This window comes from Pseudorca crassidens, chromosome 10 (assembly GCF_039906515.1).
Source record: "Pseudorca crassidens isolate mPseCra1 chromosome 10, mPseCra1.hap1, whole genome shotgun sequence".
NCBI lineage: Eukaryota > Metazoa > Chordata > Mammalia > Artiodactyla > Delphinidae > Pseudorca > Pseudorca crassidens.
This window is the reverse complement of record NC_090305.1, coordinates 104,817,462-104,841,952: the sequence shown is the minus strand read 5'-3', so window position 1 is coordinate 104,841,952 and position 24,491 is coordinate 104,817,462. Positions and strand designations below refer to the sequence as shown.

Sequence of the window (24,491 nt, the reverse complement as noted above, 5' to 3'; positions counted from 1 at the left end):
CTTAGCGCTGAGAGAGAACATCCTGGAGCAGAGGGGTGATAGGATGAACTGGCGCTCCAGCAGGAGGACTTTAGCCCCTAGCAGTGGGTGCCAAGTAGACTGGGAGGGGCTGAGGACAGCAGAGATCACAACGACCAGCGGGCGAAGTGCCGCGTACACTGAGGTCCTTGTTCTGAGGTCTCTGTACCAATTACCTCGTTCTTTCCTCACACGGTAACTCCGCGGGGAGGGGGGGACTGCCAGTGTCCCCTTTGTACAGACGAGCAAAGTGACCTCCCCGAGGTCACACCGCAGGCATGTGGTAGCTCAGGGCCCTGCATCAGGCAGGACGGTGTGTCCCTGGGGAGGTCCCTCAGCGTCCCAGGCCTCAGTTTCCTCATCTGTGAACCGGGAGTGATAAATGCCCATCGCTCAGGTGGTTCCCTCTGACCCCAAAGACTGTATGATTTTTCCCCCGCTCTGCAGGCAAAGACCGCCTGGGAGAAACCCTCACGTGCCTCGTTATTTTCAAGAGGAAGAAAAAATAAAAAACCCAAATGATTTCCTTGAAAGGCCAGTAGTAACCCAACTCCCTGGCATTTTGAGTTTTTTCCTTTCCCCAAGAAGTCTGGAAGGAATTACATAGTGTTGACAAAATCTGGAGCACTTCCAATGACTAGAGGATTCCCCGGACATTTTAGCTCCAGATCAGTCACTATTGAAACAAAATCCAATAGTCTCCTCGACGGGCACCTTGCTGGGAATTTTTCATGTACTCCGGCCACGTTAGGTGTGTGAGGAGATGGGCAGACCCCTGGCCTTTGTGCCCCTGCGCCCCCTCCCACTGGCACAGCTGAGCCGCTGACCCTTGCCCGCCCGCGGGGACCCAGCCGGACAGAGGCAGCCCTTCCTCCCGGCCCGGGCCCCGCACGGGGCAGGCGTGGCCTCAGTGCCCTGGGGACCAGACCCAGAGCAGCCTCACCCAGCTGGATGGAGGGCCCACCTGCTCCTGTGGGAGGACAGAGCCTGGAAGGGTGGGCTTGCAAGTCCTCTGCCTCCTGGGGCTTCCGAGGACCGTCCCAGAGCCCTGTGTGGTCAGCGTGGCCCGGGGCTCTCACCCTGGCGGCCTCGGCCCTGCCCAACTCCCAGAAAGTTCTGTGTCCTGTTTCAACAAGAGGGTCTCAGCCTACCACGAGAATGCACGTGGGCTGAAAACCACGCCGACACGGTCAGCCTCAAGCTCCTCCCAGGGCTGAGACCCGAGTATCCACCAGCCCTCTCGGTACATCTGCTCAGAGGCCTGACGGACGCCTCAGCCTCAGCTGGATGAAGCGAACCCACCACGGCCTTCCTCTTAGGGAACCACTGACTGAAACCGCCCACCTTGGCCAGGCCCACTTGCCTGAGCTGTCTCACAACAGCAGGTCCGACAAGCACCACGGTGCTATCACCGAAAACTAACAGGGAGAATTCGGGAGGGGCCAGAAGGAGGGAGGAGACGCCAGCCCATAATATGTCCTGCCAACCTCCCAGAGTCCTTCGCACTGGAATCCATCTTGGCTTAGCCATGCGCACGCCACCAGGAAGGACCCTGAGTCGGAATGATTGGCTGGAGACAAGCCGGAAGCTAAGCCCATCACCATGAGCCCGAGGCTGTGAGCCACGTGGCGGGGCAGTCCTCCGGGGTTCCCTCACCCTGCTGCTCTCCGCCCGGGCGCCCCTTCCCCATAAAGTCTCTTGCTCTGTCAGCACGTGTGTCTCCTGGGACAATTCATTTCCGCGTGTTAGACAAGACCCCGCTCTCAGGCCCTGGAAGGGATCCCCTTCCTACAACGTCCCCGTCTCAGCTGGGCCCGACCGCCTCCCCAGGAGCTCAGGCCGGACACCAGGGTCAGCCCGGCCCCCCTGCTCTCACGCCCTCATCGCATCCGTCCGCCGATAACTGGTGGCTCCGCCTTCAGAATCGCCCAGGATCCGCTGCTTTCCCGCCCACTGTGCTCACCGGAGCCGACCACCGCCTCCCCCTTCCTCTAACGGTCGTGGTCCCCTCTGCCCTCACCCCAGAGCCTGCTCTCCACACGCAGCCGGACGATCCCACTCAGCCCACGTCAGGACGCATCCCTCCTCTCCACACCCTCCGCGGCCGCCCCTGAGGGACAGCCTGTGTGTCCCAGGCCTTAGTGACGGGCTGACCTCCTGCGACGTACTTCCCCATGTCCACGTGGCTCCCTTACCTCCTACAGGTCTGTGCTCAAGTGTCACCTTCCCCGTGAGGCCTTCCCTGGCCTCCCCCTCTCACCGTACTGATTCCGGGCTGGTCTCGGTTTGTCTGCATGTGACATGTCGCTCCCAACCACCTGTGCGCCCCCAGGAGCTGGCCACAGTCATTCCTGGCTCTGCCACTGACAAGCTGTGTGACCTTGGACGAGGTACTTAACCTCTCTGTGCCTCTGTTTCCTCATCTGTAAAATGTGCCTTCACTCCCGGTTGCTGTGGAAACTGAATGAGTTGCTACACACAACAGCCTGGGATATAGCAGATGTCCAATCAGCTTTCATTAAAATCATCATCACATGCTATGGGCCAGTGGTCGGGAGACCTGGGCTCTAGTCCACCTCTGCCCCGACTCTCCTTGTAACCTCAGGCAAGTCCCTTTCTCTAGATGCCATTTCCTTTAGCTGCAAAATGTGGGGATTAGCCAAGAAGTGGGCTGGGCCCCTGGGTCGCCCACTGCCAGGGCTTCAACCACCCTCCATGGGATGGGCCCTCCCTGATCTCCACGCTCTGACCCCGGCTGCCACCCCGCCGTGCCACCAGGACATTCTCAGGCGGCTCAAACTCCTGCTGCCAGACCAGACTCCTGGCTCCTCCCTTCCTGTCAAGTCCCCGGGCCCCTCTGCTTGCCCCTCTGCTTCCCCCTCCGCTTTCCAGTAACCCGTGTTACCACCCCCTGCTGAGCAAGCCAGAGGCATCCCCTGGGTCCTCTCCTTTCCTCTCCCCCAACACCCACCCTTCGCAGACTCCTCTCGGCCCACATCTAGGATGCCCAAGTCCCCCCACACCCACACCCACGCTGAGCCAGCACTCCCTCCACCCTGGACCTTGCACGAGACTCTATCTTCGAGAAGGTTCCTCCCTCGCTGTCTGAGGGCTGGCACCCTCTCATCCTTCAGGTCTTGACTCGGAAAAGCCTTCCTGACCCTTGCCTTCCCTTGTCACACCCTGTCACACCCCCTCTCCGAAGCTCTTGTTTGTGTACTTGTTTATTTTCTAACTTCTGCCTTGAACCTCAGCTCCGGAGGACAAGAGTCCCCTGTGCTGTGCCTGGCACACGGTAGCACCTCAGCAAATATCTGGTTATGAATGTACGATGTACAATCACGGCTGAAGTTATGGCTTGATTACCTCCACAGACAGGGAGATCATTACCAAAGGGAGACTGTCCATTCCATGGGTGGAGATGCCCACATATAAAGGCCAGAATGTTACTGTAGGTAAAAGGAGTAAACTGAGGCTCAGAGAGGAGAGGGAGTCCCTTAAGATCCCAGGACAGCAGGGATGGCATTAGAGCCACGTCCTAACTGCTGGACAGCACCGCTGATGCCCCAGGAGGTCCATTCTCCCAGGAGCAGGTGTCTTCAGGGGCCTAGTGGGACCCTGGCCTGGATGCTAACTGTCTGGCCCACTTTTCCAGGCATACTCCTCTTTGTTCCTTCCCAGGGCAGAACCGCTGCAGGGCACGTGCCCCCAGATGGACCCGGCCCCACTAGAAGTGCCCTTCAGAGGAAATACTGGGCAGTGGGCTTTGCCATCATAATTCACTCTGGCTTGGAAACTGCTCTACCTGAGTCTGACACAGTCACCAGGATTTAAAACAGGTGATCTCAAGTCCTTTCAGCGCTGTGGGAGAAGGTTTATTCCTCTCCTCCTCGCCCCGAACGGCACAGGGGGAAGCATCACAGCCTCTCCGATGTTCCACAGCTGCATCAACAGGCGGGCAGCCTCAAGGGGGCTGCGGGCAGCCAGACCCCAAGCACCAGGCAGCCACCCAGGGCCCGTCTCAGGCCTGGAGAGTGAGGCCCCAGGCAAACTATTTCTGGGAGGAAGTTCGCCCCACTGTGCAATTTCTGCTCATGAGGAAGTTCTGAGAATATGAGTGTCTTTTCATAAGAATTTTACAATTTTGTCCTTAAATGTGACTTCAAGAAGGAGTTGCTTTCTTAAATGGGAGTCATTACATCAGCCGGTCAAGTTCACACTCCCTCTCTTGCCCCTCCCTCCCTTCATTCTGGAGGAAAGGAAACTCCCTTTCACGGGGACTGACTCTGCACCAGAGCCCTGGCCAGGAGCTTTCAGACACGCAGTGACCCTGACAGGTATGGCAGTGAAGACCTGGGGCTCAGAGAGGCCTCAGGCCCCAGGGCAGGCCATGACCTGGCCCAGCTTCCACACCAAGCGTTCATGGAAATCAAGCTGTAGAAGCCAGTCCCGCAGCTCCGCTTTGTCACATCTTTGCACTCTTAGAACCGACCACAGCACGTGGCACACAGTAGGTGCTCATAAGTAGAGTGGGCATGTGAGAGAGAAGCCACTGGGTGGCAGAAGTGAGCCAAGACATGGAGAGAGAGACACACACACACACACACACACACACAGACACGCACAGACACATGCACACAGACACCAGGTGCTGATGAATGTGTTTGACGCCTGGATTAGCCTTACCTGAAGCCAGACCTTTCCCTGGAATTCTCAGTCCCATGAACTGATACATGAATCCCCTCCCCTCCCCCCCACTTCTTTTTTTAACATCTGTTTAAATTGACCTTCCTGTCCCTTGCAAGGGTTCACATGTAGTTCAAATGCATAGGCGTGCCTGTGTGTCCCCTTCCGGACTCTGGCTACGGCCGAGCATGGACGATCCACTTTCCCTTCACCCTTCTACAGCGTGTTCCGTCTCCCTGAGCCTTCTGGCCTCTCACTGCCCCATCCCCCCAGCCCCCAGGATTCCTCTCCTTGTTTCTAACGCTGTGGCCAGCTGTTCCCAGAGCAGGGCCTTGGACACACTGGGCACAGTACTTACTCAGGGCCTTTGCACCTGCCGCTCCCTTTGCCAGTCTTCCACGAGTCCTGCTCCCTCCTTGACTCCAGATTTGATCCAACATCACCTCCTCGAGAAATCCGCCTCGGCCACACTGCCCTAGAGGACCTCTCAGTGCCCGCAACTCTGACGGCTTCCCCTGCTCATTCTCTTTCGCTGCACTTATTAGCTCGGCCTGAAATCACATCCTACTCATCTGCGGATTACCTGCCACCCCTGGAACGTCAGCACCGTGAGGGTGTGCCCACTGAGCCCGGCCCTGTGCCTGCGCCGGATGGAAACGCTATAAAAATGCCGAAGCCTGAGTTTGAAAGAGATCTTCTCTTAGACCATGAATTGTGACAGAAATCTGTATAAATACGGTCATTATCAGAAACGAAAAGTCTGACCAAAAGGGTGTTTACAACTGCTTAAAATACCCCACACCTGGGAAGAAGTCATGGGGGGGGTGGGAAAATCTGCGAATTGGGCCCTTCTGCGTTTAAAAGACTTGCCTACTTCACAGTTCAAAAAAAAGAATCGGGCTTCCCTGGTGGCGCAGTGGTTGAGAGTCCGCCTGCCGATGCAGGGGACACGGGTTCGTGCCCCGGTCCGGGAGGATCCCACGTGCCACGGAGCGGCTGGGCCCGTGAGCCATGGCCGCTGAGCCTGCGCGTCCGGAGCCTGTGCTCCGCAACGGGACAGGCCACAACAGTGAGAGGCCCGCGTACCGCAAAAAAAAAAAAAAAAAAAAAAAATCAATAGCTTGGGTTGGAGGCTCCTGGAGCTCTGGGAGGACCCGCTGATCCGCCTGGCTGAGACGTCTCAGGCATTCTCACACGCAGAGCGAGCATCTGGAGGATGAGCTGCCAGTTCTCTGAGACCCGAGGACAAGGCAGAGCTGCTAGAGGAAGCGCCACGGCTGAGCCCAGCGGGGAGGTGCGGCCCGAAGACGCTGCCACGGCGGTGTGATCCTCCCCCATCGGTGGTTGGTCAGAACGCAGCACGCCCGCCCCACCCAGGAGCCCAGCTAGGCCCCTCTGTGTGGCCAAGGGGCTCCGGGCGGGGCTGCATCCATCCAGCCCGGCCTCGGCCACACCACCCAGGGCATACGGGCTCCGCAGCAGCTGCATCCCAGGGACAGAGAAACAGGAAGAGCGCAGCGCTGCCCTTCTTCCCTCCAAGACGGCGCAAGCGTTCTTCAGCTCTTTTATTACATTTCTCCTGCTTTATATTAAATCTCAGCATCTTGGACACTGAGCTTGGAGGGTTCCTGAGGTCAGCTGGCCCAGTCGTGCCCTGGATGCTTCAACATCCTTGTGGACTCACCAACTTCACAAAAGCAATAAATATTTCTGAGAAAAAAAAAAAAAAAAACTAACAGTGTGCTTCGGGGCAATAACTTTTCAGCTGCCGGTCACTTTCATACCTGCTCCTCACAGGGGTGGGGACCCCGCCGACGGGCCATCGACCCTGGAGCACGGGCTCTGCAGCCGCGTGACCCGGGGCCACCCCAGCCTGCAGATCCGGCCCCAGGGCCCCAGGGGTGAAGAGAGGAGAGCAAAGTGCAGCCCGCTGGGCCAGGCAGCAGGGACAAACTCCCCACCCTCCAGCCCCAAATGCCCCTTTGGAAGTGGGGGGAGCTGCAGAAATCTCCACGCCCACGACGGATGCCGGGAGTCCTTTCCTCAGCCTCCTGCGACAGCCTGCAGGCAGCTGGTGCCCTGACGTGGCTGCCAGGGTCCTCTCTCGATTGCAAATGCACACTCGTCCCCGTCTTCCCCACCCTCTGTCACCCTCTCACGGGACTCAGCCCTAGGAACTGCATTTGCCGTGAGAGAGGGGCAGCGTCCAGCAGCAGCTGTGCGGTGCTAGCGATGCCCAGGAACGGGTCTGTTTGCTGCTTCGTAACAAGCAACTTCAAGGACTATGGATGGCTGAACCACGTCCCCGTAGTGGGGCCAGACAGGCTCTAACTGCCCTTCGAAGGATTAAAACAAAACAAAGCAAAACAAAACTGTGCTCAGGCAGGAGACCAACTGTCTGCAATAACCATCCATTTCTAACTGGCATGAAAGAGGCCCTTCAGGCAAACACGAGCCCCACAAACAAAGTCCCAAACAAAGCCCCAAAGCCCAACTCCATAACAATGATAATCACTGTCACCATTATTCTAATAGGAACTTGTATTTTAATAGTCCTTTGCACTATTAACAAAAGTCACTGCAGACATTTAGAGAGAACCGGCTGCACACAGGCGGACAGCCAGGTCATCGGAGGAAGCTCACCCATCTTCGGGGGACAAGGGAAGCCACAGCGTGAAAACTGGGTAAGGGACCCAAATATGAAGCAGAAAAGTTAAAGCCCAGCCCAGCCCGGGAGGTCAGAGAGGTCTGCCTGGAGGAAGCAGCCTCTCTTTGGAGCCTGGACAGGATAAGCAGACCGTTTCTAGGTAGAGGGGCAGGAAGGGTTCCCAGGAGAAGGGAACAGAATGAGGAAAGGCGGGAGCAGAGTGCTGTGTCGGGGGAACTCCAGGTACTCAGCATGGCTGGAGTCCAGGGATCCAGGGGGATGGGAAGGAACACACTGGCAAGGTGGGTACAGAGCAGGCACCACAGTCTGCGCAGAAGAGTTCAGATTTTACCATGAGGCAACGGGACGCACAGACGGATTTTACTTATTGTGCTCTGTACTGTGTGTGTGTGTGTGTGTGTGTGTGTGTGTGTGTGTGTGTTTCCAGCTGAGGAGGACGTGTGCTGCTGTTCAGCCTCAAAAATATTCAGACATTACAGCCTCCATCGCTCGTCTGCTGCCCCCTGGAGCCTGGCGTCCAAGTACTGCAACTAGCTTTTCATCTCAATTCTTTGATTAGGAAGAAATCCCTAGAAACGGAGGCACCCTGGGTTGTGTCTTGGCTTGTGATGATTTCAGAGCCACCTGTAAGGTGTGGGCAGGGCTGGCTCCTCCTCAGGCCTCCCTCCTCGGCATGCAGGCGGCCGCCTCCTCCCTGTGTCCTCACGTGGCTGTCCCTCGGGGCTCTCAGGGTCTTCATCTCCTCTTTTTATGAGGACACCAGTCTGACTGGAGCAGGGCCCAGCCACATGACTCCATTTTAACTTAGTCACCTCTTTAAAGGCTTCATCTCCAAATCCTGAGGTCCTGGGGGTTAGGACTTCAACATATGGATTTGAGGGACACCGTCCAGCCCATACACAGTTGGATCAGTCACTGGGAGGCACCAGCAGGGGACGGGAGGGAGGTCGGGGTATCGATTCCCAGCTCCCCTACTGCTGGGCTGCAGATGCGTCAATAACTGTGTTTCTCCACTTACAGCCCTAGCGTGAGAAGCCCCCCAGAGCCTCTGCTCTCACTGGGTCCTGGTGATGCGGCCCCTCCCAGGCGCCCTCAGCCAGTGGGTTGCCAGGCCCCGGGTGCTGCACCATCCCGGGTCAGCTCTGCAGTGCCGCCCACACCTCTGTGATTCGCCCCTTTGTGAGCCTCCCCTCACTCCCCTTGAATGGACCTGCCGTCTCCCGCCAGGATGCTGAGTGATAATCGCCATCCCACTGGCCATCTGCTGCTCTAGGCTCATTTCTACACGAATTTACAGTCGTCTGGAGCCTGTGATCCCAGAGGAGCAGTGCCCTCCGGAAACTCCAGGGTACAACCTCGGGGGGGACGGTCTGTTCCAGAGATTGAGAGGTGGGAGTCTATGTTCCCCACATCCCCAGGTGTCCTGACCAGTGGAAACACACTTGAAATCATGACAGCGAGTGATTTCTAAGGTCAGACATCCACAGGCAATCAAGGTGAACCCTGACCTGAACCTCACACCTCATGCAGGAATGAACCCTGCACGGATCATGGGCTCACCTGAAAAATGGAAACCCAAAAACCACTTAGGAGAAAACCAAGGTGGAATTGGCGAGTCTTACGCTTGACACTAAAAGCACAACCTACAAAGGGAAAAGTCAGTAAGCTGGACCTCAGTGAGTTTATCATGTTGGCTTCGTGAAAGACGCTACAAAGAGGATGCAAAGACAGGCTTTGTACGGGGACGAGTATTTGCAAGCCACACACCTGACAAAGGAGTGGTGGATATATTTATCCAGAATATAGAAAGAGTGTGCACAGCTCAACAGGACAAAACCAACCAGCTTAACCAGAAAACGGGCAAAAGACATGAATGGACACTTCACCTAGCCAGACAGACAGGTGGCAAATAAGTACACAAAAACGTTCACTAGCTGTTAAGGAAACACAAGGGAAAACACGGGGAGATGTCACCACACACCTATGGTAAAGACGCAAATCAAAAATCGCATAATGCCAAATGCTGGAGGGAATCTGATGGGAATGCAGGACAGTGCGGCCACTCCAGGAAAAGACTTGGGCGGTTTCTTATAAAAATAAACATGCAACTAATACACAAACCAGCAATCACGCTCTTTGGGCGTTTATCCCAGAGAAACGAAAACCTATGTTCACACAAAAACCTGTTCAGAAACATGTATAGCAGTTTTAGTGTAACAGCCCCAAACTAGAAACAACTCAGATGCCCTTCCATGGCATCCACAGCGCAGAACACTACCAAAGAGGGAATGATCTACAGCCACTTGGAGGGATCCCAAGGCCATTATCCAGAGTGAAGAAAGCCAATCCCAAGCGGTTCCACACTGTATGATTACATTTATATAACATTCGTGAAATGACAGGATTACAGAGACGGAGACAGATGAGTGGTGGCCAGGGGTGATGGAGGCAGAAGGAGGTGAGCGTGGTTACGAAAGGGCAACATGAGGGACCCGGGTGGTGGTGTAACTCTTCTGTATCCTGACCGTGGGACTGGATGTGCTACAGTGGCCCATCTCTCTCTGTCTCTCTCTCTGTCTCTGTCTCAGAATACTCACCCTTGGAGCCCCGGCCACCATGCTCTGAGGACGCCCACGTCACAAGGAGTGGGTATTACAGCCAACAGCGTCAGCTAGACGCCAAGGAAGGTTGTAAGCAGTCTCCCAGCTCTCCTCGCTTCCTTCCAAAGATCGTGCGCATCCATGGTAGGGGTCCAGGTGGGCGTGACAGAGGGCAGCAGATCCAGCCCAGAACCAAGGGCTTGTCTCAGGCAGAGACACGCAGGGGTCATCGGGGGGGTCCTAGGGCCACAAATGGGACCCCTGCCCCCGAGGTCAGCCTCCACCTGTACCTGGAGGGCGGCCTGGGCCTGGGTGTCTGCGGATCACAGGCCGGGATGGCAAGCACTTCAAAGGCAACCTCCCCTGGTGCTGTAGAAATTGCTAGGTTTCTTGGGACCCACAGAGAAATCTTACCAGACATGCAAATGAGCCCTCGTCTTCCTTTGGTAGAATGGGACGTGCCTGCTCCGTGCGCACAGTGGGATTTAAAACATCAACTCTGCCAACCCACGGGTGCGTCCACAGAGGCATGAGGGGCACCTTCCTAAAGACGGCCTCCTGCCAGGGAAGGCAGGAGGCCCTGGCCGGCTGGAGGATGCCTGCCCGGCCTGGAGCAGGGAGAAGGCCCTCTCTCCATGAATCCTCTCTTATCTCCACTCTGGAGATAGGAAACACTGCCTGGCCTGTCTCCTGCAGGGAGGGGGCTTCCACACAGCACACCCCCAGGCCAGCATTTACGGCTCAAACCAACTTCAGGGCGAAGCTGCGTACGTGACTTGGGAACCCACTTCCAACAAGGCCACAGGGTCCCTGGGGCCTCAAGTGTTCCTGGCTGGAGAGTGACCAGGGCCCAATGGAGCCGTCCCCGTCAGCGGCACCCTGAGGATCATCCAGACCCAGGCCCTGAGGTCCTCACGATGGTATGAGGCAGTCACTAGGTGGAGCCCCATCTTACAGATGAGAAGACTGAGGTTCAGAGAGGTGACTTGCCAGGCATGGGCTGGTGTCTGACATCTGAACCAGCTAGGGATCCATGTGCCCCTTTTACAGGCGGGCACACTGAGGTCCAGAGATGGCACAGAAGAAAGTCAAGGTCACATGGCCTTGTGTTGCAGCAGTAAGAGCTGATGTTCTGAACAGCTGTTTGATGAAACTTTTTGGTGCCCTGGTGTCATGTCAAGGCTGTGAAGGTCCAGCTTCTAAGCTCAGGCAAACCTAGTGGCCCACCATCCTGCTCTTTCACCCCAGCCCTGCTCCAGCCCACCCCTCTCTCCCAGCCCACCTGCCAAAGAAGGGCCCCGGGAAGTGAGGGCTGCCTGTCGGCCAGCTGCTGGGTCCACCCCATGTCCAGCATCACTGCAGGCCAGTCCCTGAGCTTCAGCACAAGGCTGGCTGTGAGGTGGGTGGGAGTGAGCCCCCCAGTCAGTACAGGGGGAACTCTGGGCTCGGAGGGCCTGAGGGACCTACCCAAGGTCACAGGGCTGAGAGCAGCGCCCAGTGCCTGCAGCCCAGCCTCCCCCAGCCTCTCTGCTAGGAAGGCTCTGCCCTATGCCCCCAGAAAGGGTTTTTATTCTCAGCAGCATGGTCTGAAATGACAGAGAAGATGACCCGTTCCCGGGGAAAATGGAGCAGAGAAGCGCCGAGCCCATCCAGAACAGAGCGAGCCAAGTGGCCTGTCTGTTTCTCTAATTCTAACAATTTCCACTTATTCCCCCACAGAGGACCTCTGTAATTTACCCCGTGGTCAGCAAGCTTATCCGAACATTAAAAGTTAATTTACTCTCTGCTTCTCCTGCCTGTTATAACCCGTTTGTGGGCTTTCTTTTCCCAAACGCCTAAGGCCTGCATCCTTGTAAACATAAAATATTTAATTGGCAATTCCAAGGCCTGAGCTGGCCGATCACCCTCTCCCGGGGGCTCTGTGCGGCCCACGGCCCCAGCTCAGCAACACGTGGGCTCCTCGGAGACCCAGTCTGAGAACTCGCCCACTGGGGCAGGTGGGGGGCGGGGAGGCGCTCGCCCAGGGTCAGAGGCAAATCCAGCACCTGGCATCTGGTGGGGCGGCTGGAATACTCTGCAGCCACGGAGACGCCTGTCCTGATGCTCTGGGCAGCACTGAGAAAGGTCCGTGTGCTGACGGGGCAGCGGCACGGTGGACGCTCAGAGCCGGACCCTGACACAGGCCCTGGTCCTGAATTACGACTCCAGTGCCAGCTGGCTGTGCCCGTGTGTTCCTGCATGGTCCTGAGCAAGTCCTCCAACTGTCCAAGCCTGTGCTCCTTGGCCACAAAGAGGGGTGAAGACTAACCGTCCCCAGAGCACTGTGACGCGAGGAATGTGAACGCTTAGGCCCTGTGCTCCCAGAGTGGGGTTATTATTCTGAAGAAAAGCTGAACCCTGTATTTTCTGCTGCTGGATAAGAAAAAGCACACTGATGAAAAAACTTACTAGGAGGAAATACACCAAAGTGATAACCGCACGGCTGGGGAATGCTGATGGGCTGGGTTTTTTTTGTTTGTTTGTTTGCGGTACGCGGGCCTCTCACTGCTGTGGCCTCTCCCGTTGCAGAGCACAGGCTCCGGACGCGCAGGCTCAGCGGCCATGGCTCACAGGCCTAGCCGCTCTGTGGCACGTGGGATCTTCCCGGACCGGGGCACGAACCCGTGTCCCCTGCATCGGCAGGCGGACTCTCAACCACTGCGCCACCAGGGAAGCCCTGGGGGGTTTTTTTAGCCTAGACTTTCTAAACTTTCTGTCGTGATTCTATCCTGCACTGATAATAAAAACATATTGACATCAAAATAGTGCATCCGATCACTCACGCAATCAACAGGCACGTGCTGCCTGCAGGCGGCCCTGGGAGAGAAGTCCAGTGGAGCAGGTGACACAGAACAGACTGAGATGAGCCTCATGTCACAGAAGCTATGGGGTGGGAGGAGGCCCCTGGCCCAGTGCGGGCTGGAGAGGGATTGGGGAGCAAGAGGACTTCCTGAAGGTGACACCTGTCCCCTTCTCAGAGAGGGGGAAGACATTTGACAGGCCCTTGTGGAGAGGTTCAAGGGTGGACATGGGGGCTTGGGGCTCAGTCCCCTGCCCCCAGCTGTTATGACTCAGAAAACGCGACGTGACAAATCTTCATCCCAAGGTGTGGGCCAAGTACCGCGACTTCCTTACAGAGGACACCAGGGGTGGGGGCCACACACACCCTCTCTACAGAGTGACGGCCCCTCTGAGCCACGCCCCTCAGACAGGATGGGCCTGCATCCAACAGCCCGGAGATGGGACTCCGAAGCCGACCTCACAGCGGAGGCCACCAAGGCGCGGAGCTCAGGGCCCTGTCTGGGTGGCTCAGGGCACAGCGTGGACCCAGATGTGTGGCCGCCAGCGCTGCTCGCTGCCCTTCTCCACCTGCTTGCAGGCTGGCCTCTCAGTTCCCTCCCCAACCCCGGGCTGCAGAGGCCAGCCCCACGGTCAGCCCGCACTTGGGGTGGTCCCACGCTGTCCGCTCAGGGGTCACCCAGGCTTCCTTTGTCAAAGTCTGCAGTGGCTACCGGAAGAGCTGCCTGCTGCCCCGAGGGGCCTGCTGGCCCAGAGTGACACCCCCTCCCCAGGCCCCTCTGCCCCCAGCTGGCTGCCCTCACAGCCTAGGCAGCAGGGCTGACACGGCCTTCGAGGGCATCCTTCCCGCTGCTGAAAGCCCCCCACAAGAGCCCCTTCCCTACAGGTAACTGGGACTGATGGCAGAAGCAACCCTGCAGAATTCTTTCACCCCGGCTTTACTGGGTATAATTGACAAATAAAATCATATCTACTTAAAGTGCACGTGATGATTTGATAAACGTACATTATGAAATATTTACCACCATCAAATTAACTAACACATCCATGACCTCACAGCTAACTTTCTTTTCGGGGGGTTGTGGTGAGAACACTTAGAATCTACTCCCTTAGTAACTTTCACGTACACAATATAGTATCGTTAACTACAGTCACCAGGCTGGCGCTGTACACTGGATCGTCACTGGAAGTGTGTGCCCTTTGGCCAACATCTCCCCCTCTCCCCCACCCCTAGCCGCCAGCAACGACCATTCTACTCGACAAGATTCTTCATGTAAGCGATACCATCTTTCTCCACCCGGCTTATCTCACTCGGCATAACGCTCTCCAGCCTCTTCCGTGGTGTCAGGAATGGCAGGATTTCCTTCTTTTTATGGCTGAACGGTATTCCCAACAGCCAAGCTAAGGAAACAAGCTGAGTATCCTTCCACCAAGAAGACGCGGCACACGGACACAGTGGGGTGTCACTCAGCCGAATGGAATTCTCGGGACCCACACCCCTTACCATTGGCGAGCAATCTCCCAAGTTGCTTCAACTGTGAAAGGTCTACACACAGAAAACAGACTGGCAGGAAATTTCCCCCAATGTTAGCAGCGTTTGCTTCATTTCAATGGGGCCCTCCCATGATTATCCTGTTCTATCTGCTTCCCTGGACTCTCCAAATCGGAAACGATGATCATGCGTCACCTTTGTAACTGCCAACAACAGCTTTTTTAAAAGGACTTGCATCAAAATTCAGGGTTGGGGTCTTTCTCAAATGAGGCAGTTGAGGTGGTAAACTACGTCTCCAAGGTCACAGGGCTAGTGCCCGGCAGGGGAAGGACTGAAACCCAAGTGTGTCTGGCTCCTGTCAGGCAGGTGGTGGGGAGGCAGGGAGAGGCGTCAGAGGAAGCTCTCGCTCCCTCTTGCAAGGACGGGGATGCTTGAGGAGAGATGGTGGAGCAAGAAGAGGGATCAGCGTGGGGGTCCCCACTTCCAAAGCCAGCCCGACACCTTCACCTGACATCTCACACCTTCCCACACTGTGTCACACTGCCTTTATGTCATCTGCTCTTTTCAGTTATTGCCTTGCTGTGTGATTCTGGGTGAGTCACTAGACCTCTCTGTGCTTCCACGTCCCTGTTTCTAAGTTAGAGGTAATGATTTCTTGGGACGATCAAGGGAGATCATGAGTATGAAAGCTGCGACATGGGCCAGGAAACAGAAGTGTGTGCAGGATGGGGAAACTGAGGCAAGACCGCATCCCACGTTTCCTGAGTCCCACCTACTGCACCCCTTCAGGAACAAGAAACCACATTGAACTTGCCTGAGGAGGGACCACCTATGATCATCTCATTTCATCTTCACAACAAGCCCGCAAGGTGAGTCAAATCCTTCCCACTCTGTAGCAGAGGGGACTGGTGGTCCACAAAGAAATAGAACTCAGCTGGCCCAAGGCACACAGCCAGGAAGGGAGGTGACTGGAACTCACCCTTAGGGCCTCTGACCTTCCCTCCGCACCTGCCGACTGCCCCTGTACTCCTGCAGGCTACTTTGCTCTTTTAAAGCTGGGCAGGAGGCCGGGAGAGGGGACAATGTAAAGGGCTGATTTATAAGGATTTCATGCGCAAAGGGCAGACTCCCATGGTCACAGGCAGCGCCCTGGACAGAAGCTTTTCTCGTGATGGTTTAAGACAAAGCTTCCTCTGTAGGGGAAACAGTGTTTTCATTTCCAGGATTACAATAACATGGGATGTGTTCTAAACACCACAGCAAAACACCCCCGCTAATTCAGCCTCAACTCCACGCCTCTGTGTTGCCAAGTCAGTTCATTTGTGATCACGAACACTGGCATTCTAGATAGTTTTGCTACATCAAACTCCTACTGGTAGGACAAATGGAGAAAGAAGGGGGGAATTATTATAGAGCGCTTTAGAAGAAATATTACACTATTTTCCAATCCACAGTGACACTTTAGCCAACTGGTAGCCAAGTGGTCCCAATAGGAGTCTTGTTGTAACAACCAGACACTGTCACCATCCATCTACCCATCCATCCATCCATCCATCCATCTACCCACCCACTCATGCATCCATGTATCCACCCATCCATCCCATGTACAAAAGTCTGTGCTAGAACCTCACGCCCATTAGGATGGCGACTATCAAAAACACAGAAAATAACAAGGATGTGGAGACACTGGAACCCTGGTGCTCTGCTGACGACAATGCAAAATGGTGCAGCCACTGTCGAAAACAGCATGGCGGTTCCTCAAAAAGAATTGAATATAGAATTACCAACTGATCCAGCAGGTCCACGTCTGGGGATATGACCAAAAGAATTGAAAGCAGGGTCTCAAAGAGATATTTGTGCACCCATGTTCACGGCAGCATCATTCACAGTAGCCAACAGGTAGAAACAACTCAAGTGTCTATCAACATTTTTTTCCTTAGTGATGACAGATAAACAGAACGTGGTCTATACATACAATGGAGTATTAGTCACCTTAAAAAATAAAGGAATTCTGACACATGCTACGATATGCACGAAATGTAAGGACATTATGTGAAATAAGCCAGTCACAGAAGTGCAAACACTGTACGTCTCCACTTATACGAGGCCCCTAGAGGAGTCAAACCCATAGACGCAGAAAGTGGATGGTGGCTGCCAGGGCTGGGGGAGGGGGAGGGGAGTTAGTGGTTAATGGGGACAGAGCTTCAGTTTGGGAAAATGAGAAAGTTCTGGAGATGCTGGTGGTGATGGCTGCACAAATGCCACTGAACTGGACACTTATAAGTGGTTAAAGTGGCCCATTTTATGTTATGTGTGTTTTATTACACAAAAAAGTCTGTGCTGGATACTTACTGTGAGGGGAGAAAGAACCTTGTAATGATAGTAATGACCATTCCTGGGAGCGCTCAGGGTGCCAGCCAGCGTTCTGAGCACTGTGCCGGGCAACTCCTCATTTGCTCCCCACAGTGCCCTGTTAGGTGTGTGCCTTAATTACACCCATCTTCCAGGCGCCTTCTCTGCCCACCTCCGTGCCCTGCGAGGGTGACTCACACAGATTCATCAGCTGGGCTCCCTGCGCTCTTGTCTGAGCTCTTCTAGCCAATGGGAGGTCCTGGCAGGAGACAGAGGCTGGCCGTCATCGCTCTGCCCGCCCCCTGCCGGCCTGCAGCTTTGCCTCCTGCCCTGAGCACGGAGCCCCGTCAGGCAGGCCTCTCTTGGAGCTGCAGGGCTCCCAGGGTTCCTCTAATACCAGACACGCACACACAGACACAGGAACGTGGGTGCCCACACATGCACACACACCTTTCAGGCTGACAGTAGTAATGGCTCCCTGCTGCCGCTTGTCCCCGGGTGCTGCACCAGCCCCGCTGGTTTCCTTGACCTTACTCACGCCTCTGCTGATCATCTCTCGTTAATCCTCCCTGCGAGTGGGCCTCGGTTTCCCCGGCACCCCCTCACCCATCTGTTTGCCCACATGCCCAGGACAAATTCCTAGTTGGGGCCTCCACAGACTGCAGAGACCCCTGATCCTATCTGGAGATGCCTGCCCTCCAGGCCTCCAGCAGACAGGGGTGTGAACAGAGCGCCCGGGACACAGAGAGCGTGCAGGAGTGTAAGGGTCAGTCATCCTGAGAACAAACAGACCTCACTGCAGCAGCACTTGCCACGCAAATCACTAAGACGCATGGGCCTGATGTGGCAGCTTAGACGCAAGTCCAGGAACACATTTGCTGAATAACAAAGGATTGCAGTAAACTGACAGGAAGGAGCTGCCCGTTAGCAGAAGACTGACCTTGGTCACATGGCCCGAAGTCCAAAAATTAACCCTTCCTTCTTCCCTCCTTCCTTCCTCTCGTATTTACTCAGCACCCACTACGTGCCAGGTGTCAGGAATATGCCCATGAACACACAGGGCGTCAGGTGGGCATCTGCAGGGTCTCACCAGGGGCATTCCCCCGCCCCACGCTCAGCCTTCCCGCCCTGGACCCCTGGTCTGTGTCCAGGCCACAGTGACGGCGGAACTGGGCTGCCCCTCAGGGCGGTGCCAGTCCACTCGCCCCCCCCCGCCCATGTGTGAAACCCCTTCCTGGGTGGGTATTGTCCAGACCTCAGAAGTGAGGGGGTAGGCATTTTCCACCATGATGGCTCACAGTGATAAGTCCCTGCTGGGCAGGGAAGATTACAACCCGAACAAAGCCCAGGCAGGGCCGCAGGGAGTGGGTGCCACCTCCTGCATCCCTCACGGCCTCCGCTGTGACTATGATGAAGGAAACCCTCGGCAAGCAGCTCGGGCATCAGAGCCAATGCTGCAGGCATCACGGTGAGCAGCTGTTCCCGCCACGTCCATGGGAATTCCAAGCCGGGAAAGACTAAGGAACAGTGACTGAGCCACGCCTGCGAGGACGCAGCATCACGTCAGGCTGGACAACTTGCAAAGCCCTTGCAAACTATCCTCACATTTCGGCCGCCCCCAACAATCCCGATCTTACTAGGCAGGCGCCGTTCTTATCCCTGGCTTCCAGTTAAAGAAGCTGGGGCTCCGAGAGCTGAGGAAACTCGCCCAGGCAGCCGGACGCCAGTGAGAAGCGGCTGAGCTGAGCCTCAGTTTTCTGATCTCCAGAACAGGGACAGTGATGCTCGGCTTTTAGGAAGCTTGTGAGGACTGCACGGGATGCGTGGGCGTGAAAGCCCCTTAGCGCTGGGCCACTTTGCGGGACTCTTTTCATGCTCTCCTGTGCTGCACACTCTCCCACTTCCACCCAAGTCACTAATTTTGCACAGAAAATGTCCTCCTGCTCACACTGCCCACTGCCCCCAAGGGGAATCGGGCCACTCCTGTCCTAAACAGTAAGGACATAGCATTAAGGTGAGACAGCATCTGTCTCAAAATGCAGCCACCCTGAAACACTAGGGACTATTCTGTGCCACAAATTCTCCTCCATGTGGGATACAGCAGACTCATTCAGCCACTCAGCCCATCAGAACCACCAGACAGGACTATAAACATTCACCTGCACCAAGACCCAGGACTACAAAACTGCTGCCACACAGCTTAAACATGCCTCCTATTCGCACAGGAGATGCTTCCTGGCCACCCCATCCCTCTACCCATCATGCATCCATCCCTCTACCCATCATGCATTCATCCACTCAGCCGTCCATCCATCCATCCAACCAGTCACTCATCTATCCATCCATCCATCCACCCATCCATCCATTCACCTGTCCATCCATCCACTCACCCATCCATCCATTCACCTGTCCATCCATCCACTCACCCATCCATCCATTCACCCAGCCATCCATTCACCCGTCCGTCCATCCATCCATCCATCCATCCATCCATTCACCCATCCATTCATCCATCCATCCATCCATTCACCCATCCATTCATCCATCCATCCAGTCACTCATCCATGCAGCTATCCATCCATCCATCCATCCATCCACTCACCCGTTCATCCATCCATCCATCCAGTCACTCGTCCATCCATCCATCCATCCATCCATCCATCCAGTCACTCGTCCATCCATCCATCCATCCATTCACCCAACCATCCATTCACCGATCCAACCATCCATCCATCTATCCAGTCATCCATCCATCCATCCACCCATTCACCCAACCATCCATTCACTGATCCAGCCAACCATCCACCCATCCACCCATCCATCCATCCATCCATCCATCCATCCATCCATCCATCCAGTCACTCGTCCATCCATCCATCCATCCATCCATCCATTCACCCAACCATCCATTCACCGATCCAGCCAACCATCCACCCATCCATCCATCCATCCATCCATCCATCCATCCATCCATCCATCCATCTATCCAGTCATCCATCCACCCATTCACCCATCCATCCATTCACCCATCCATCCATTCATCCATCCATCCATCCAACCATCCATTCACCCATCCATCCATCCATCCATCCATCCAACCATCCATTCACCCATCCATCCATCCATCCATCCATCCATCTATCCAGTCATCCATCCACCCATTCACCCATCCATCCATTCACCCATCCATCCATCCATCCATCCATCCAACCATCCATTCACCCATCCATCCATCCATCTATCCATCCAACCATCCACCCATTCACCCATCCATCCATTCACCGATCCAACCATCCATCCATCTATCCAGTCATCCATCCATCCATCCACCCATTCATCTATCCAGCAACCTATATGCCAAGAACAGTTATGAGGCACTGGGGACCCAGCAGCGAACAGACAGAGAAGAATCCCCACCTTGTGGAGCTGTTGGACTCATGGAGGAGAATAATAAACAAGTCAAGACATCAGCACAGCAGTGGAGCACCCAGAGAAGGGCATGAGGGTGATGTGACGGGGTAAGCTGGGGGCACTATACATGGCAGGTGAAAGATGAGGACATTTGTACGTCCACAATCCAGCTCATTCCTCCTCCGCTACCTTCTGATTTTTTTGAGCTCCACTATTATTTTTACATCATCCAGGTTATCCAACTCACATTCTGCTCACAACTGGATTTCCCATTCGTTCTGTATGTATGTGGATTAAATGTTCAGCGCCAGTCTTTTAATTTTTATCAGCATCTCCTTTCCTGGATTCTTCATTCTGATTCATCTGCAAACCAAACACATTTCTCTTGTTTGTCCATCTTTTTTTTTTTTTTTTTTTTTTTTTTTTGCGGTACGCGGGCCTCTCACTGTTGTGGCCTCTCCCGTTGCGGAGCACAGGCTCCGGACGCGCAGGCTCAGCGGCCATGGCTCACGGGCCCAGCCGCTCTGCAGCATGTGGGATCTTCCCGGACCGGGGCACGAACCCGTGTCCCCTGCATCGGCAGGCGGACTCTCAACCACTGCGCCACCAGGGAAGCCCTGTTTGTCCATCTTTGAGGAAGTCTGCCTATTGCATTTATATACAAACAACAGCAAGGCTGTGTACATACATTATTCTCTGGGAACACACCCTTTCCCCCCAGCTCAGAACCATGTGGACCTTCCTCCATTCCTCTCTGGCACTGAGTCGGCAGAGGTGAGGCGAGCCTGATATTTCTATCCTTGTAGGTGACGCGCTCTTTCTGCCTGGATGCCTGGGGGATTCTACCTTTGGTCTGAACGTGGACACATCTTGGCGTTGAGGATTTGATCAAATGATTCCAGAACATCGACTCAAGCAGGGCTTGTCCGACCAGCTGGTGCAGCTCTTCCATTCTCCGGTAGTAAGAACATCACGGGGTGCCTCTTCTGTCTGATTGTTAGGACCGTCAGCTATGCTACGAGCACCACAGGAGTTTTCTTCTGTACCCGCTGCTTCTCTTCTAATTGCTTCTACCTCTTTCTCTCTTTTTTTCCAGCTGCATGCACTCTGGTTATCTTTTCTTCCCTTTCTGACACTTCCTCCATTTCAGCAGTGCTTCTTCTGTTCCTTGCTGCTCCTAATTTATTTACCTGCTCCTTAAAAATACCACTTTGATCTTCAATTCTTTTCCTTAGGTCTTCAATCTCCCTTTTCATCTCATTCTGATGTTTTTTGCATCTTCTAATTTTTGAGCTCTCTAACTGGAGTTCTTAAGTTGCTTTATGGCATGAAACAATTATGAGAAATTTTTATGTTCTTTGATTTTTTTTTAAATTTTGAGGTCGGATTCTCTCTTTTTCTATCATCATATTACAAAAATTTTCAAACAGGGAAAGCAATTAAAAATAGCTTTAGGGGACTTCCCTGGTGGTCCAGTGGTTAAGACTCCACAGCTTCCACTGCAGGGGGCGCAGGTTTGATCCCTGGTCAGGGAAGTTCTGCATGACGCAGGGTGTGGCCAGAAAAAAAAAAAAAAGAAAGAAAAGAAAGCAATTATTCTAGCAATGGTGAAGAGATACTTAAAAAAACAAACAAAACTGAATAGAAAACGGCTTTAGGGGACTTCCCTGGCAATCCAGTGGTTAAGACTTCACCTTCCAGTGCAGGGGGTGCGTGTTTGATCCCTGGTCGGGGAGCCAAGATCCCACATGCCTCGTGGCCAAAAAACCAAAAAACATAAAACAGAAGCAATATTGTAACAAATTCAATAAAGACTTTTAAAATGGTCCACATCAAAAAAAAAAAACAAAACAAAAAAACGGCTTTAGGTTGAACCTATGAAATTGTGGATATGTGACCATTTTGATCTCTAAAACCAGCAATTTCGTGGTTCAAACTAATACCATGAAAACTCAGTTAAATACTTACTTACACACTTTTCTTGCTAAAAAAATAAGTTACCAGGATCACCATACTTCACGCCTAAAGATTTTAGCCCGCATCGCGTAAGGAGGACATTGTCCAATAAAAACCACGATTCTGTGTTGGTTACCTATCTGTCCCTTCCTTCCCTCTGTCTTGCCCTCTTCCCATCTTCCTTGCTTTATTTTATCCTGGAATGCGTCTACACAGCCCATTTTCTCTCACCGACACCCCGCTGGCTCTGATGTGGTGGGCCTGGATCCTCTGCTCTCTTGGGGGTCTGTAGAGCAAGGCTGAGTATCTGGGGTCCCAACCCCTTCCAAACATGAAAGGCTGCAAGCAGGAGGCACAGAGCTCAGGGGGACGGTGTGCAGCCCTTGTTAAGACACCCAAGCTTGGGAACCAAAATCCCAGGTCATACTCTGGCCCAGGGCAGCAACCCTGAGTCATCTGGAGTTGCCTGCAGAGGGCTGGGATAGCCAGGGAGGTGGAGGAAGGCATTCCAGCCCTTTCTGCCCTCTACCTGAGGAATCCCTTCTGCCCCTCTCGCCCTCCTCTTTCCCTGCCTACCTTCTTTCTATCATTCAGGGCTCAGCTGACATGTCACCTCCTCCAGAAAGCCATCCATGTTCCCCCCAAACTGAGTTAGGGGATCCTCCTCTAGACGCCCAGTGCCCTAAGGGTTTTCCCCATCCCTAAGGGATGTCATAGATGAACTATGCATCTATCTCCTCCTGTTAGGCTATGCGGGGAATGGGTCTACACCACAGCCCTGCCGTGCAAGCACAGGGCCTGACACATACTTCAAAACATGCAAAACACAGGTGGTGTCAAAAAACTTGTATCTGGGACTTCCCTGGTGGTGCAGTGGTTAAGAATCCGCCTGCCAATGCAAGGGACATGGGTTCGATTCCCTGGTCTGGGAAGATCCCACATGCCATGGAGCAACGAAGCCCGTGAGCCACAACTACTGAGCCTGCATGCTCCAACTACTGAAGCCCACGCACCTAGAGCCCGCGCTCCGCAACAAGAGAAGCCACCGCAATGAGAAGCCCGCGCACCGCAACGAACAGTAGCCCCGGCTCTCTGCAACTAGAGAAAGCCCGCGTGCAGCAACGAAGACCCAATGCAACCAAAAATAAATAAATAAATGAAATTTTTTTTAAAAAAACAAAACTTGTATCACCAATAAAGAATGTGTATCAAGATTACATAAAGACATACATTAAATTACAGTGAAATTAAGAAATTCTGTCACCACAACACCATAAATAGACTGCAAAGACAAAACTCAGAGTGGGGCAAGATAGTCACATACATAAACCTCACAAAGAACTCGCATCCACAATGTATATTGTTTAGAACCTCCCACAACTCGGTAACAAATAAAACAATTTGCTTTTTAAAAACATAAGCAGGGCTTCCCTGGTGGCGCAGCGGTTGAGAGTCCGCCTGACGATGCAGGGGACACGGGTTCGTGCCCCGGTCCGGGAGGATCCCACGTGCCGCGGAGCGGCTGGGCCCGTGAGCCGTGGCCGCTGAGCCTGCGCGTCCGGAGCGTGTGCTCCGCAACGGGAGAGGCCACAGCGGTGAGAGGCCCGCGTACCAAACACACAAAAATAACAATAAATAAAATAAGCAAAAGGCCTGGATAGACATTTCACACGGAGGAAATTCTAAAGGCTGGGAAACCTCTAACAGATGTCCAATATCCTCAGTCACTGGGAAAATGCAAATGAAAAAGCACAAGGAGGTCCCGGTGTACACCCATCAGAGGGGCTAAAATCAAACGTTGAGACAGGAACTTTAATTCTTCTTTGGTGGGAAAGCAAAAAGCTGTTTGGAAATTTGTTTCTACGAAAGCCTGCCCTTTGCAATTCCACTCCTAGGTACATACCCAGCAGACACGTACATATGTGCCCGCCAAAGTCACAGAATATCTAATGGCAGTGAAAATGAACCAGCCCCCAATTACACACGAAAACATGCGCCTCTCACACAATGCTGAGTGAGAGAAGCCAGACCCAGGAAATATACACTGTGTGACTCCACTTAATACAAATACAAAAACACCCACAACTCATCTATGCTGGTGGAGGTCAGGACAGTGATGGGGGTGGGGTAATGGCTGGGAGGGGGCATGAGGGAGAATTCTGGGGCATTGGGGATGTTTTCCATCTTCATCTCGGCGGTAGGCACATGGGTGTATATGAATGGAAAAACTCAATGAGAGTGCAGCGGAGATGTGCCCTTCACTCTGTGTAGGTATGGCTTAAGAAAAGTTTTAAAATCATAGGCAAAACTAAAAAAATTCTTTTGTACGCATTATGTAATAAAACAAAGCCAGGAGAGGGTCAGACACAAGGACAGTTGTCACTTGTGGGGGGCAGGGCTGGGCAGCAGCCCAATACCTAGCACTGTGGCCACATCCCCCTCACACGCCCTGGGCCAAGGCTCCCTCCTC

The 24,491-nt window shown here is 54.0% G+C and overlaps 1 protein-coding gene across 5 annotated transcripts in view; it reads right to left on the bottom strand.

The window, feature by feature from the left end:
* The window catches only part of IQSEC1 (IQ motif and Sec7 domain ArfGEF 1), a 331,754-nt gene that overhangs the window by 251,566 nt on the left and 55,697 nt on the right, over positions 1–24,491 (bottom strand). The window lies entirely within an intron of this gene.